This window comes from Lynx canadensis, chromosome A1 (assembly GCF_007474595.2).
Source record: "Lynx canadensis isolate LIC74 chromosome A1, mLynCan4.pri.v2, whole genome shotgun sequence".
Classification (NCBI taxonomy): domain Eukaryota; kingdom Metazoa; phylum Chordata; class Mammalia; order Carnivora; family Felidae; genus Lynx; species Lynx canadensis.
This window is the reverse complement of record NC_044303.2, coordinates 85,112,291-85,128,078: the sequence shown is the minus strand read 5'-3', so window position 1 is coordinate 85,128,078 and position 15,788 is coordinate 85,112,291.

Genomic DNA, 15,788 nt, shown 5'->3' with positions numbered 1-15,788 from the left:
ATAAGACAAATAGAGAATGATATCTCAGGGTCAACAAGGCACCTTTCTTTTGATAATTAACTCCACTCCTGGCAACTTCACCCTACTGTGGTCTATAGCCCTGTTTATTTATGTACCTATTCTGGTCCATCCCTCCTGTGAAAGCAGCTTTCTGCTATTGTGCTATGTTGGGGCGCTTCCACCCTGATTATCTAATATTGGATGTTTCATCCTGTGCCTTACTATTCCTCTATGCCTTTTTTCTTAAATTGGGATACTGTTGCCATATTTACCTAATCTTAGATGTTTTTGTCCTGTGGCCTCCTATTCCTCTATGCCTTCATTCTATACTCAGGGTGCTTCCACTTTCTTTACCTAATCTTGGATGTTTTCATCCTAAGCCTTGTTAACTCATTGGTGCAAGCTCAGGAAATTCCTAAGCTTATTCCCCACAACTTTAGTTTTTTTGGGAAACTCTTTATCTCTCCTTCTATTATGAATGGCAGCAATACTGAGTAAAGTACTCTTGGTTGCATATTTTTCTCAATTAGTACTATGAATATATCATGCCACTTCCTTCTGACCTACCAAGTTTCTGTGGACAGAGAAACTGATAACTTATTTGTCTTCCCTTGTAGGTTCATGACTTTGTTTTCCCCTTGCTGCTTTCATGATTCTTTCCTTGTCTGTGTATTTTGTGATTTTGACTATGGTATCTTGTGATGATTGTTTGTTTCTGTTGAATTTATGAGAGTTTTCTTGGATTCTTGGATTTTGATGTCTGTGTCTTTCCCATATTAGAGAAGTTTTCAGCTACAATTTGTTTTAATAAGCCATCTGCCCATTTTCCTCTCTCTTCATCTTCTGGGACTCTTATGATACAAATGTTATTCCTCTTAATAACTTGCGGAGTTCTTTAAATCTTGTATCATGATCTCTTGCCTTTGTTTACCTCTTTTATTTAGCTTTATTGTTTTCCGTAGTCTTTTCCCTCTATATCACTGATTCCTTGTTCTGCTTCCATCTTGCTTGTCATGGCATCCATTCGAGCTTGCATCTTGGTTATAACATTTTTAATTCGCCCTGACTAGATTTTAGCTTTTTTACCTCTGTATTTTCAGGAAGGGATTTAAGATGGCAGAGTAATGGGCACCCTGAGCTTGTCTCATCTCTAAAACACAGCTAGATCAGTATGAAACCATTTTGAACTCTTAAGAAGTTGATCTGAGGATTAATGCAACAATGTGCATAATTTGAGATAAAGACCTTGGCCAGTGCCTGGTGCATACAGGTGAGTTGGGGGAGAGAAAAACCACAGTGGACAGAGGGTAGAGAGCCATTTTCATGGAGATCAGACAGAGACAGAAAGAGGAAAGGTGAGAGAGTGCACTCATCAGGGTCATGCAAGAAAAGCACTCCCCCTAAAGGAGCTGGAGAGAAAAAGAGAGAGAAAGTCTGAAAACTCTCTCAGGAGACTGGACAAGAAATCTGTTCCTCAAAACCATTGATGAGGAAAAAGGAGAGGGTTTCAATATTGCTAGGTTTCTGTAAAAAGTGGAGCACAGAGTCTGAAATTTTGAGCTCAGTCTCTGGAGGCACTCTGGCGAGGAAGCAGGGTGAATCTCCAGGAGAAGGAAGCAAAGACTGAAAGGCCCATGTGCCACAGAAGAAGTGGTTCCCCTGTTTGGAATGCATTTGGAAGAGGCGGTATGGTTACTCTGTGGGCAAAAGTCCTGGTGAACCTCGGAGAGCTGTTACATTTATGGATATTGGAAAAAAGATGCCAGCTGAATGCAGTAAAGCTAGGTACATTCTGTGTGTTGTTATCTATCATCAACTCTGAGCCTTTTATATTGTACAAACATGTGAACATCTGGGACAAATCAGTACCCAGTCATTGATCAGCAAGACCTTCTTCCCAGATCAGCGTGGGTCCAAGCTGTGGGGAGTCTCTTAAATGTGGGATTTTTAGACACAGCTGCACCTGAGACAAAACTCTGGGAAGAGGTGCTACCTGGCGGACAGACAGCTTGGACAAACAAACAAGGGAAAGGTGGGAGCAGATGGATGCCTGAATCAAAGAGTGATTGATCAGTGTCTATGGGGGTGCAAAATTCTTGTACAGGGGACTAGAGAGGAGGGGAAATCAATTTTGCCTGTAATGTACCAATACTGATTGATCCCAGTGAGCTAAGCAGCACCACCATGTGGAGAGCAGAGTGGTTATACTAAGCTCCACCCACCTGAGCTTTCCAGGAACATTCCCCAAAAGACCAGCACAAATACCTACCAACCTCTTTGGGTGGAATGATTTACAGACCATAGGGTGTTGAAAAGTTTCAGTTCTAAGGGAAAATTGATCTAGTTTCCTTGGGCTTTCATTTTATTTGCTTGTTGATTTTTTCTTCATTTTCTTTGCTTCTGTTTTTGATTATGTCATTTTCTTTTTCTTTCTTTTGATTTTCTTCCATGGATTCAGAAAGAGCAAAAATGTTTTAGTTGTACTATATTTTCTTTTACTCTATTTTATTATTTTAATTATTTTTTCGTATTTTTAAACTTTTTAAAACTTTTATATTCTTTATTTTATCTCTTCTATAAAGATTCCCTTTTTAATATTTATTTTTGAGAGAGAGAGAGAGTAGAGAGAGAGAATCCAAAGCAAGCACCAGACTCTGAGCTGTTAGCACAGAGCCTGATGTGGGGCTCAAAGTCACAACCCCAAGATCATGACCTGAGCCGAAGAATTTGACTGGGCCACACAGGTACCCAAGATTCATTCAATAAGCAGAATAAAACACACCTTCTTATTTATTTATTTATTTATTTATTTATTTATTTATTTAAATATGAAATTTATTGTCAAATTGGTTTCCACACAACACCCAGTGCTCATCCCAACAGGTGCCCTCCTCAATGCCCATCACTCACTTTTCCCTCCCTCCTACCCCTCCATCAACCTCAATTTATTCTCAGTTTTAAAAAGTCTCTTATAGGGGCGCCTGGGTGGCTCGGTCGGTTGAGCATCCAACTTCGGCTCAGGTCATGATTTCACGGTCTGTGGGTTCGAGCCCCGCGTTGGGCTCTGTGCTGACAGCTCAGAGCCTGGAGCCTGTTTCAGATTCTGTGTCTCCCTCTCTCTGTGACCCTCCCTCGTTCATGCTCTGTCTCTCTCTGTCTCAAAAATAAATAAACGTTAAAAAAAATTTTAAAAATAAAAAGTCTCTTATGGTTTTGCTGCCTCCCTCTGTAACTTTTTTCCCCATCCCATCCCCCATGGTCTTCTGTTAAGTTTCTCAAGATCCACATAAGAGTGAAAACATATGGTATCTGTCTTTCTCTCTGTGATGTATTTCACTTAGCATAACACTTTCTAGCTCCATCCACATTGCTACAAAAGGCCATATTTAATTCTTTCTCATTGCCAAGTAGTATTCCATTGTGTATACAAACCACAATTTCTTTATCAGTCCATCAGTTGATGGACACTTAGGTTCTTTCCATAATTTGGCTGTTATTGAAAGTGCTGCTATAAACATTGAGGTACAAGTGCTCCTATGCATCAGCACTCCTGTATCCCTTGGGTAGATTCCTAGCAGTGCTATTGCTGGGTCATAGGCTACATCTATTTTTAATTTTTTTGAGGAACCTCCACTCTGTTTTCCAGAGTGGCTGCACCAGTTTGCATTCCCACCAACAGTGAAAGAGGGTTCCCGTTTCTCCACATCCTCGCCAGCATCTATAGTCTCCTCATTTGTTCATTTTAGCCACTCTGACTGGCGTGAGGTGATATCTCAGTGTGGTTTTGATTTGTATTTCCCTGATGAGGAGTGACACTGCTCATCTTTTCATGTGACTGTGGCCATCTGGATGTCTTCTTTAGAGAAGTGTCTATTCGTGACTACTGCCCATTTCTTCACTGGATTATTTGTTTTTGGGTGTGGAGTTTGGTGATTTCTTTATAGGTTTTGGAAACAGGCCATAGGTCTGATGTATCAGTTACAGATATCTTTTCCCATTCTTTTGGTTGCTTTTAGTTTTGTTGATTGTTTCCTTTGCAGTGCAGAAGCTTTTTATTTTGATGAGGTCCCAATAGTTCATTTTTGCTTTTAATTCCCTTGCTTTTGGAGATGTGTTGAGTAAGATATTGCTGCTGCTGAGGTTTGAGACGACTTTTTTCCTGCTTCCCCCTCTAGGGTTTTGACGTTTTCCTGTCTCACATTCAGATCCTTTATAAATTTTGAGTTTACTTTTGTGAATGGTGTAGGAAAGTGGTCTAGTTTCATTCTTCTGCATGTTGGTGTCCAGTTCTCACAGCACCATTTGTTAAAGAGATTGTCTTTTTTCCATTGGATATCTTTCTTACTTTGTCAAAGATTAGTTGTCCATACTTTTATGCCAATACCATGCTGTCTTGATAATTATAGCTTTGTAGTAGAGGCTAAAGTCTGGGATTGTGATGCCTCCCACTTTGGTCTTCTTCAATATTACTTTGGCTATTAGGGGTCTTTTACGGTTCCATACAAATTTTAGGATTGCTTCTTCTACCTTTGGCTGGTGCAATTTTGTTTCGGATTGTATTGCATGTGTAGATAGCTTTGGGTATTATTGACATTTTAACAATATTTATTCTTCCAATCAATGAGCACTGAAAGTTTTTCATTTTCTTTGTATCTTCTTCAATTTCATTCATAAGCTTTCTATAGTTTTCAGCATACGGATCTTTTACGTCTTTGGTTAGGTTTATTCCTAGGTACTTTATGATTCTTTGTGCCATTGTGAATGGCATCAGTTTCTTTATTTGTCTTTCTGTTGCTTCATTATTAGTGTATATGAATGAAACTGATTTCTGTACATTGATTTTGTATCCTGTGACTCTGCTGAATTCATGTATCAGTTCTAGCACACTTTGGTGGAGTCTATCTGGTTTTCCATGTGTAGTGTCATGTGATCTGCAAAAAGTGAAAGCTTGACTTCATCTTTGCTAATTTTGATGCCTTTGATTTCCTTTTGTTGTCTGATTGCTGATGCTAGCACTTCCAACACTATGGTAAACAACAGCAGTGAGAGTGGACATTCCTGTAGTGTACCTGATCTCAGGGGGGAAGCTCTCAGTTTTTCCCCATTGAGGATGATATTAGCTGTGGGCTTTTCATAAATGGTTTTTATGATGTTTAAGTATGTTCCTTCTATCCTGACTTTTTCGAAGGTTTTTATTAAGAAAGGATGCTGAATTTTGTCAAATGTTTTTTCTGCATTCATAGACAGGATCCTATGGCTCTTATCTTTTCTTTTATTAATGTGATGTATCACATTGATTGATTTTTGAATGTTGAACCATCCCTGCAGCCCAGGAATGAATCCCACATGATCATCATGAATAATTCCTTTTTTATGTTGTTTAATTTGATTTGCTAGTATCTTGTAGAGAATTTTTGCATTTATATTCATCAGCGATATTGACCTGTTGTTCTCTTTTTTTTTTTTGCTGGATCTCTGGTTTAGGAATCAAGGTAATGGTGGCTTCATAGAATGAGTCTGGGAGTTTTCCTTCCCTTTCTATTTTTTGGAACAGCTTGAGAAGGATAGGTATTATCTCTGCTTTAAATGTCTGGTAGAATTCCCCAGGGAAGCCTTCTGGTCCTGGACTCTTATTTGTTGGGAGATTTTTGATAATTGATTCAATTCCTTCACTGGTTATTGGCCTCTTTAAGTTTTCTATTTCTTCCTGTTTGATTTTTGGAAGCGTGTGGGTGCTTAGGAATTTGTCCATTTCTTCCAGGTTGTCCAGTTTGTTGGAATATAATTTTTCATAGAAATCCCTGATAATTGTTTGTATTCTGAGGGATTGGTTGTAATATTCCCATGTTCATTCATGATTTTATCTATTTGGGTCATCTCCCTTTTCTTTTTGAGAAGCCTGGCTAGAGGTTTATCAATTTTGTTTATGTATTCAAAAAACTAACTCTTGCTTTCATTGATTTGCTCTAAAAATTTTTAGATTCTATATTGTTTACTTCTGCTCTGATATTTATTATTTCTCTTCTTTTGTGGGGTTTGCAGTGTCTTTGCTGTTCTGCTTCTATTTCCTCTAGGTGTGCTGTTAGATTTTGTATTTGGGATTTTTCTTGTTTCTTGAGATAGGCCTGGATTGCAATGTATTTTCCTTTTGGGACTGCCTTCACTGCATCCCAAAGCATTTGGATTGTTGTATTTTCATTTTAATTTATTTCCCTATATTTTTAAAATTTCTTCTCTAATTGCCTGGTTGACCCATTCATTCTTTACTAGGGTATTCTTTAACCTCCATGCTTTGGGAGATTTTCCAGACTTTTCCCTGTGGTTGATTTCAAGTTTCATAGCATTGTGATCTGGAAGTGTGAATGGTATGATATAAGTTCTTTTATACTTATTAAGGGCTATTCTGTGACCCAGTATGTGAGCTATCATGGAGAAGGTTCCATGTGCACTCAAGAAGAAAGTATATTCTGTTACTTTGGGATGCAGAGTTCTAAATATATCTGTCAAATCCATCTGACCCAATGTATCATTCTGGCCCGTGTTTCTTTATTGATCCTGTGTCTAGATAATCTATCTATTACTGTAAGTGGAGTATTAAAGTCCCCTGCAATTACCACATTCTTGTCAATAAGGTTGCTTATGTTTGTGATTAATTATTTCATATGTGTGGGGGCTCCTGTATTCATCGCATAGACATTTATAATTGTTAGCTCTTCCTGATGGACAGTCCCTGTAATTATTCTATAATGTCTTTCTTCATATCTTGTTAAAGTCTTTAATTTAAAGTCTAGTTTGCCTGATATAAGTATGGCTACTCCATCTTTCTTTTGACTTCCAGTAGCATGATAGATAGTTCTCCATCCCCTCAGTTTCAATCTGAAGGTGTTCTAAGGTTTGAAATGAGTCTCTTTTAGATAGCAAATAGATGGGTCTTGTCTTTTTATCCATTCAGATACCCTATGTCTTTTGGTTGAAGCATTAAATCTATTTACATTCAGTGTTATTATTGAAAGATTTGGGTTTGGAGTCATTGTGTTGTCTGTAGATTTCATGCTTATAGTGATGTCTCTGGCACTTTGTGGTCCTTGCCACATTTCACTCACAGAATCCCCCTATGATCTCTTGTAGGGCTGGTTTAGTGGTGATGAATTCCTTCAGTTTTTGTGCTTTGGGAGAACCTTTATCTCTCCTTCTATTCTGAATGACAGACTTGCTGGATAAAGGATTCTCAGCTGCATATTTTTTTTCTGTTTATCACATTGAAGATTTCCTGCCATTCCTTTCTGGCCTGCCAAGTTTCAGTAGATAGGTCTGCTACTACTCTTATGTGTCTACCTTTGTAAGTTCCTAGCCTGCTTATCCCTAGATGCTTTCAGAATTTTCTCTTTGGCCTTGTATTTTGCCAGTTTTACTATGGTATGTTTTGCAGAAGATTGATTCAATTACATCTGAAGAGAGTTTTCTGTGCCTCTTGGATTTCAACATCTGTTTTCTTCCCCAGATCAGGGAAGTTCTCAGCTATGATTTGTTCAGGTACACCTTCAGCCCCTTTCTCTCTCTTTCTCTCTTTTTTTGGAATTCCTATGATAAAGATATTGTTCCGTTTGATTGCATCCCAGTTCACTAATTCTCCTCTCATACTACTTGATTTTTTTATCTCTCTTTTTCTCAGCTTCCTCTTTTTCCATAATTTTATCTTCTAATTCACCTGTTCTCTCCTCTCCCTCTTCAATCCATGCTATGTCCGTGTCCATTTTATTTTGCACCTCATTTATAGCATTTTTCTAGCTCCTCATGACTATTTCTTAGTCCCTTGATCTCTGTAGCAATGGATTCTCTGCTGTCCTGTATGCTTTTCTCAAGCCCATCGAATAATTTTATGATTATTACTCTAAATTATTTTTCCATTATATTGCTTAAATTTGTTCTGATCAATTCGTTAGCTGTCCCTAATTTCTGGAATTTCTTTTGAGGAGAATTCTTCCATTTATCATTTTGGGTAGTCCCTACAGTAACTCCAAACTGCAGGGCACTTCTGTGCTGTCTGGAGTAACTTGTGTTGGTGGGAGGGGCCACAGTGAGACCTGATGTCTGTCCCCAGCCCACCACTGGGGCCACAGTCATATCAGTGTATACCTTATCTTCCTCTCTCCCAGAGGCAGGACTCTCTGTGGAGTGGTGTGGCTCCTGTCTTGGCTACTTGCTCACTGCCAGGCTTGAAAACACACCTTAATTTATTTGTTTTTTTGTTTTGTTAGAGCTTCCTTTATTTTTTTGTTTTGTTTTTAATTTTTAATTTTTATTATATTTTATTATTGTTTCTTCTTCCAAAATGACAAGATTGAGGAATTCACCCCAAAAGGAAGAACCAGAAGAAATGATGATCAAGGACTTAATCAATATCGATATAATTAAAATGTCTGAACTAGAATTTAAAACCACAATTATAAGAATAATAGCTTGGGTTGAAAAAAGCTTAGAAAACAATAGGAATCCCTTTCTGCAGAGAGTTCTTTAGATTATCAGAAAAGGAGAATTAAAGGTGAAGTAAAGAGAGTAAATATAGAAGGGGTAAGGTCACAGATGGAAATATATATATATATATATATATATATATATATAGTGCCATTTCTAGGTTCTGGTTACTAATTCCTATCCTATGATTTCAACATCTTTATGAATTAAGGAAATTATGTTTTCAGTTCCCCCATAAAGTGGTTCATGCTATGCTGTCAATTACTATATTTTATAGACCTGCTTCATATACATGTGTTTGAAGGCCTCCATTATCTTTCAGTTGAAACTAGTAGGGAGACAGCATAGAGAAAGGAAATGAGACTCAGAAATTGGGCACAGACTTCATTCTCCTGGGCTTCTTCCCTGGAATGAGACATACTGACCTCCTTGTCTCTGTTGTCCTCCTCATCTACACTTTTGCTATCACAGGAAACACTGTTTTGATCCTCCTCGTCTTATCAGATCCCCACTTCCACACCTCCATGTATTTACTGATTTGACAACTCACTCATTGACCCGGTTTTCATCTTTAGCATACTTCCAAAAATATTGGTCATCTTTTTCTTAGGTAAAAGAAAAGTACCACTGATCAACTCTGGGACCCAGGTCCTCTTCACCTTGACTCTTGGGATTACTAAGTGCCTACTCTTGAGTCTCATGGATTATGATTCGATGTGGCCACCAGCAATCCATTCAGATACCCAGTTATACCTGTCTACAGGTCTTCCAGAATATGGTCTTTGGGACCTGGGTGGGAGGGACTCTGGCATCCTTGGTCTGTGCAGTTTATGCCATGAACTTTCTTCTCTTTAGCCCCTGAGAACTCCACCTGTTCTTCTGTGAGGTATTGTTGAGAGGTCTTTGACATCTTGAAACTGTTTTGTGAGGACATCTCAGCCTATGAGAAAGCGATAGTAGTGATCCATATTGTTGTGGTTCTTCTTCCCAAAAGCTTTACCCTGACCTCCATCATCCTCATCTTCCTGCACGTCTTGCAAATAAACCCCTGTGAATGCAGGATCAAGGCCCTGACTACTTGCTCCTTCCATCTGATGGTGCTTATCATTTACTTTGGTCCATGCATGCTGATATAAATGAGGCCTTGATCTTCCCACACCTTCATCCTGAAGCAGGTTCTCTTTATGTTTGACACCATCCTCACTCCTATACTTAACCCCCTCATCTGCAGTCTAAAAAAGTGGGAGGTTGTGGGCACAACGATGAAGGTGTTTGAAAAGTGCCCCATCAAAACAGGTTTCCATGCTTCAATGAGTGGACAGAAAACTTCATGGTTCAAATAATCCTAAGAGGCCACAGGGTCTGAGGAGACAATGGGACTCTGTGTCCCCGTTTCCTCTCTTCAAGTCTTGCAATCCTCTTATCCTTGTCTCATGTTAATATCAATTTTAAGTAACAAAACAAAACGAATTTTCTAAGCAGAGAGGAAAACAAACACTTCTAAGAGGTGTAAATCACAACTAGTTTTCTGTGTGAATATGAGCTTTCACCTAATTCCCTCATCTTTCTTCGTGTCAGTTTGAATGGAAGAGCCCTCTTCCTTATTTTAGATGTAGTGAAAAATATAAGAAAATTATAGTGCCCTTGTGAAGAAAATGCAGAGGTTTATTTGCTATCACTGTCCCATTAGATTTCATTTGTAACAAATTTCCAAATTCCCATTAATTCTTGGGTTTTGAGCCAATGAAGAAAGAAAAAGTAAACATTTCTAAATAGTCATAACTTTTGACAATCTGGTAACACAGTAAACAGGGTCCATTAATCCCTCAAGTATCATGAATACCTTTATTCCCTTCTTCTTTTCTTTCTGTAATTGCTAGTAATAACTGTGTAACCATGTAACAGCTCTGGTCTCTTGGTTCATTATGATTGTGGATAAATCAGTGTGTTTTTTTCTGTGTAAACATACCCATTTCCCTGGTCAGAGGTTCCTCACTCATCAGTGGCCTCCCACAACCTATGGGGTATGTGATAGCAAGGCCTTGTATGACATCTGTCAGTCTACCACCAATTCCACCATCAACTGGAGCTGCAGATATGCTCAGCAGCTTTTAGCATCTGCAGATGTCATTTTGTCTCCAAACTCTCCACCTTGACATAAGCATTACTTATGCTTAGACAGTAATATTCCACCTCACCCCACTCTCCCCACTCTCTGCCTGAGTTCCTTTCCTTCAGATCTCAATTCAATACATCTCACTTAATGTAACCTCCCCAGCTCCCTACCAGGTTGATTTGGTAAAAGTAGATCTCCTTCCAGGACTGATGTCTCCTTCTGTATATCCTATATCTTGCAAAATACTCACAATTTTAATTGATGATTGGATTCATTACTGTACTTGATTGTCAGAGCCAGTCTTTGTTGCTCTTTCCAGATTCCCCTCTTACCCTTTGTCATGTTAGCTTTTCTTCTTCTTAATAGCTTCTTATATAGGGGAGCCTGGGTGGCTCAGTTGGTTAAGCGTCCAACCTGGGTACGCTCAGGTCATGATCTCACAGTTTGTGAATTCTAGCCCCACGTCGGTCTCTATGGTGACAGCTCAGAGCCTGGACCCTGTTCTAGATACTGTCCCCTTTCTCACTGCCCCTCCCATGCTCACACTCTGTCTCTCTCAAAAATAAACATTAACTTTTTTTTTAATTTAAAAAACTTCTTATATAAATTATCAATAAGAGGGATCTAAATTCTGTTTTACTCATTGAAAAACTAAATAAAATAAAATAAAAATTTGTGCTTCCTATAAGTTACTTTAAAAGCAAGATCTCGGGGCGCCTGGGTGGCGCAGTCGGTTAAGCGTCCGACTTCAGCCAGGTCACGATCTCGCGGTCCGGGAGTTCGAGCCCCGCATCAGGCTCTGGGCTGATGGCTCAGAGCCTGGAGCCTGTTTCTGATTCTGTGTCTCCCTCTCTCTCTGCCCCTCCCCCGTTCATGCTCTGTCTCTCTCTGTCCCAAAAATAAATAAACGTTGAAAAAAAAAATTAAAAGCAAGATCTCAATATATTGTGGGGTTTTTTTTTTGCATATTTTAAGGCAAAGCAGTTGAAATGTTTTGCACTAACAAAAATAATTATAAAAGTGCTTTCTTTCATTGTTCTCACACAAAAAAATGGATCTTTCTCCTCCAGGGTCAAAGATCTCTGTTCCAAATAGCAATAACATTAAAAACCCAAAATAAAAATTATTGTTTAATTTAGAATTTCTAGAAATAAAGTAACACCTTGTTAGCTGCTAATGCTGAACATGCTCAACATTTTCAAAATAGTGTTCCACAAAACCCAAGAGTCTAGAAAGTATTAGCAGTTGGATAAACAAGCTCAATCTCAAAGTACAGAAGATACGGTTTTAAAAAGACTGAAGAAGGGTTTTTTTGTGGGTTTTTTTGTTTGTTTTTTTTAAGAAAGGATGTTGCATTTTGTCAAATGCCACATTGTGTATCGTGTTGATTTATTTACAGATATTGACTCACCCTCTGGTGCAAGAATAAATTTCACATAATCTTGGTCAATAATTATTTTAATGTATTGTTGGATTTGAGTTACAAGGATCTTGTTAAGAATTTTTGCATTGTGGTTCATCAGGAAAATTGGTCTGTAATTCTCCTTTTTAGTGGGGTTATTGTCTAGTTTTGGAATCAAGGTACTGATAGCTTAACAGAATCATTTTGGAAGTTTTCCTTCCATTTCTATTTTTTGAAACAATTTCAAAAGAATAGTGGGCATAGAAGGAACATGGCTCAACTTCATAAAGACCATATATGAAAGATCCACAGCTAAAATCATCCTCAATGGTGAAAAATAAGAGCTTTCCCTGTAAGGTCAGGAACACGACTTGGATGTCCACTCTCACCACTGTTGTTCAACATAGTACTGGAAGCCCTAGCCTCAGAAATCAGACAACAAAAAGAAATAAAGGGCATGTTAATTGGCAGTGAAGATCTCAAACTTTCACTCTTCTCAGATGACATGACAGTCTATATGGAAAACTCAAAATACTCCACCAAAAAGTTGCTACAACTTGTACATGAATATACAAAATTCCTTGGATATCAAAATTAAAAAAAAAGTACATAACTTGGTTGCATTTCTATACACCAATAATGAAGCAGCAGAATGGGAAATCAAGGAATCAATCCCATTTACAATTGCATCAAAACCCATAAAATGCCTAGGAATAAACCTAAACAAAGAGGTAAAAGATCTGTACACTGAAAACTATAGAAACCTTATGAAAGAAATTGAAGAAGACAGAAAGAAGTGGAAAAAACATCCCATGCTCTTGGATCAGAAGAACAAATATTGTTAAAATGTCACTACTACCCAAAGCAATGTACACATGGTAATACGTATATATCTATCAATAATTACTTTAGATGTAAATGGCCTAAATATTCCAAACAATAGACAAAGGATGGCAGAAGAGATATAAAAACAAGTCCCATATATATGTTGTCTACACAAGACGCACATCAGACCAAAAGACACATACTGAATGAAGATAAAGGGATGTAAAAATATTCACCATGCAAATAGAAGTAAAAAAAAAAAAAGATGAGATAGCAATTCTTATATTAGTATGAAAAGAAGAAGTTTAAACAAAAACTGTAACAAGAGACAAAGAAGGACATTACATAATGATAAAAGGATCAATCCAACAAAAGGATATAGCAATGTAAATATCTAGTCACCCAACACTGGAGCAGCTAAAAATATAAAGCAAGCATAAATGAACATAAATAGAGAAATTGATGGTAATGCAATAACAGTACAGAGAATTAGCACTCCAATTACATCAATGGGTAGACAGAAAATCAATAAAGAAAAAAAATATCTTAATGACACATTGCACCATATGAACATAACAGATATACACTGAATATTCCATCCAAAAACAGCAGAATACACATTCTTTCAACTGCACATGGACCTTCTCCAGAATAGATTACACATTTGGGGGGCGGGGGGAAGTAAGCATCAATATATTTAAATAGATTGAAATCATACAATGTATGTATTCTGATCACAATAGTAGGAAACCAGAAATAAATCACAAGGAAAAAAGTGGAAAATATACAAACACATGGAGACTAAACAATATGATACTAATGACAAATGAATCAATAAAACAATCAGTGAATAAATAATAGATAAGAAAGTTAAAACATAACGTTCCAAAGTCTATGGGACACAGACAAAGCAGTTCTAAGAGGAAAGTATACAGCAGAGAAGGCCTGTGTCAAGAAACAAGAAAGAGCTCAAATAAACAATTAAGTCTTACACCTAAAGAAACAGGAAAAAGAACAAATATAGCCAAGCATGCATAAAATAAAGGAAATATTAAGAATTGGAAATAAATTACATAGCCACTAAAAAGCACAATAGAGAATTTGAAGAAAACAAAAGCTGGTTATTTGAAAACACAAACAAAATTGACAAATCCTTAACCAGAGTCATCAAGAAAAAAATACAAAACATCCAAATAAGTAAAATCCAAAAGAAGAGAGGGAAAGTACCAACTGACACCACAGAACTAAAAGGATTATAAGAGAATACAATGAAAAATTATATGCTAAAAAATGGATAACCTAGAAGAAATCAATAAATTGAAAGAAATTTACAACCTTCCAAAAATAAAATAGGAAGAAATACAAAATCTAAACAACCTGATTACAAGTAATAAAATTGAATCCGCTATCAAAAAACCATGAAGTGTGAGGAAGAGAAAGATGGTGGCAAAGTAGCAGGACCCTAGGCTCATCACATCCACAAACAAAACTAGATAACTATCAAATTATCCTAAATATCCTAGACACACAAAGCAAACTCAATGATTAAAGTGAGATAAGAGGTCACGTCAAAGCATGTAGGAAACACAGAGACATGGTTTAGGGGAGAAAAGGATCATAGATATAGAGTAAGGGATGGAGTCATGGTCACAGAGACAGGTGAGAGGGAGAGAACACAGAACACACAAGGAGAATATTTACCTATAGGCTTGGACAATAAGACAGGTTGAATTATTTGAGTTCTTAATATGAGTCTGGTTTAAAGCCTGGAATTTTAAAAGTCAGCACACTTGGCTGGGATAGAGCCAGAAGGCATTGTACTACTTCTGGAGAGAAGGCAGGAAAATAACCTGGGGTAGAAGGCATGGACACAACAATCTGAAGAGGCTTGAGGGACAAAGTGGGGAGATTATTTACTCTTGGAGTGTGTCCCTAAAGGCAGCATTTAAGGACACCTCTCTGGGAACAAAGGATTTGGCTGGATTCATTTCTCTCCCCTGACTCTAAGCATAAACACATGGAAACACTTGTTAAAGCAGCACCTAACTTGCTTACACCAAGTCCTACACCCTTGTGCTGTGGTGAGACTGCTCTTCTCAGTCAAACTTGCCCCAGTGCAGCGGACACCTCTTCAAGAGAACCAGAACAAACCTCTGCCCACACCACGTCTCTGAGCCAGAGAGTTCTTCAGGCCTTAGTGCTCATAGTAGTATCAGGTCTTATTTCACCAGCAGATGAGAGCACACCTAGTTAAAAACTGTCACATTCTGACCAAGGACGAAACACTGCCCACAGCAGGCAAGGAGAGCCTCTGCAGATAATTAGCATGTAGGTCAGTGCAGTCAAAGCACAACAGCAGAGGGTATGGATCACACATCACAGAAACTCCCTGAAACATCAGTGCCTACACACTACATACTTCTTCTTCACAGAGACATTACTTTCAGTGCAGGAAATATAACTGGATTTTCTAATACAAAGAAGAAGGCAGAGAGTTAGACAAAATAACAAGACAGAGGAATTAATCCCAAATGGAAAAACAAGAAAAGGCCACAGCCAGAGATCTAAGTGAAACATATATAAATAATATATCTGATGGAGTTTAAAAAAACAATCATAAGTATACTCACTGGGCTTCAGTAAAGAATAGAATGCTCAGGGAGATCCATACCACAAAAATAAAAGTTAAAAAAGGATCAATCTTTTTTCAGTTCTTAAACTGAAGAATGCAATAAATGAGACTAGAAACAGGTTTCAAGCAATGAACAGCGGACTAGAAGAACCAGGGAAATGAATTAATGACATAAAGGCCAAAACGATGGAAAATAATAAGTTGGACAAAAGAGAGAAAGAAGAATTATGCAAAATGCGAATAGATTTAAAGAACTCAATGACTCCTTATAATATAATAATACCTGTATTATAGGATTCCCAGAAGAGAGAGAAAGGGGTGCAAAAAATTTATTTGAG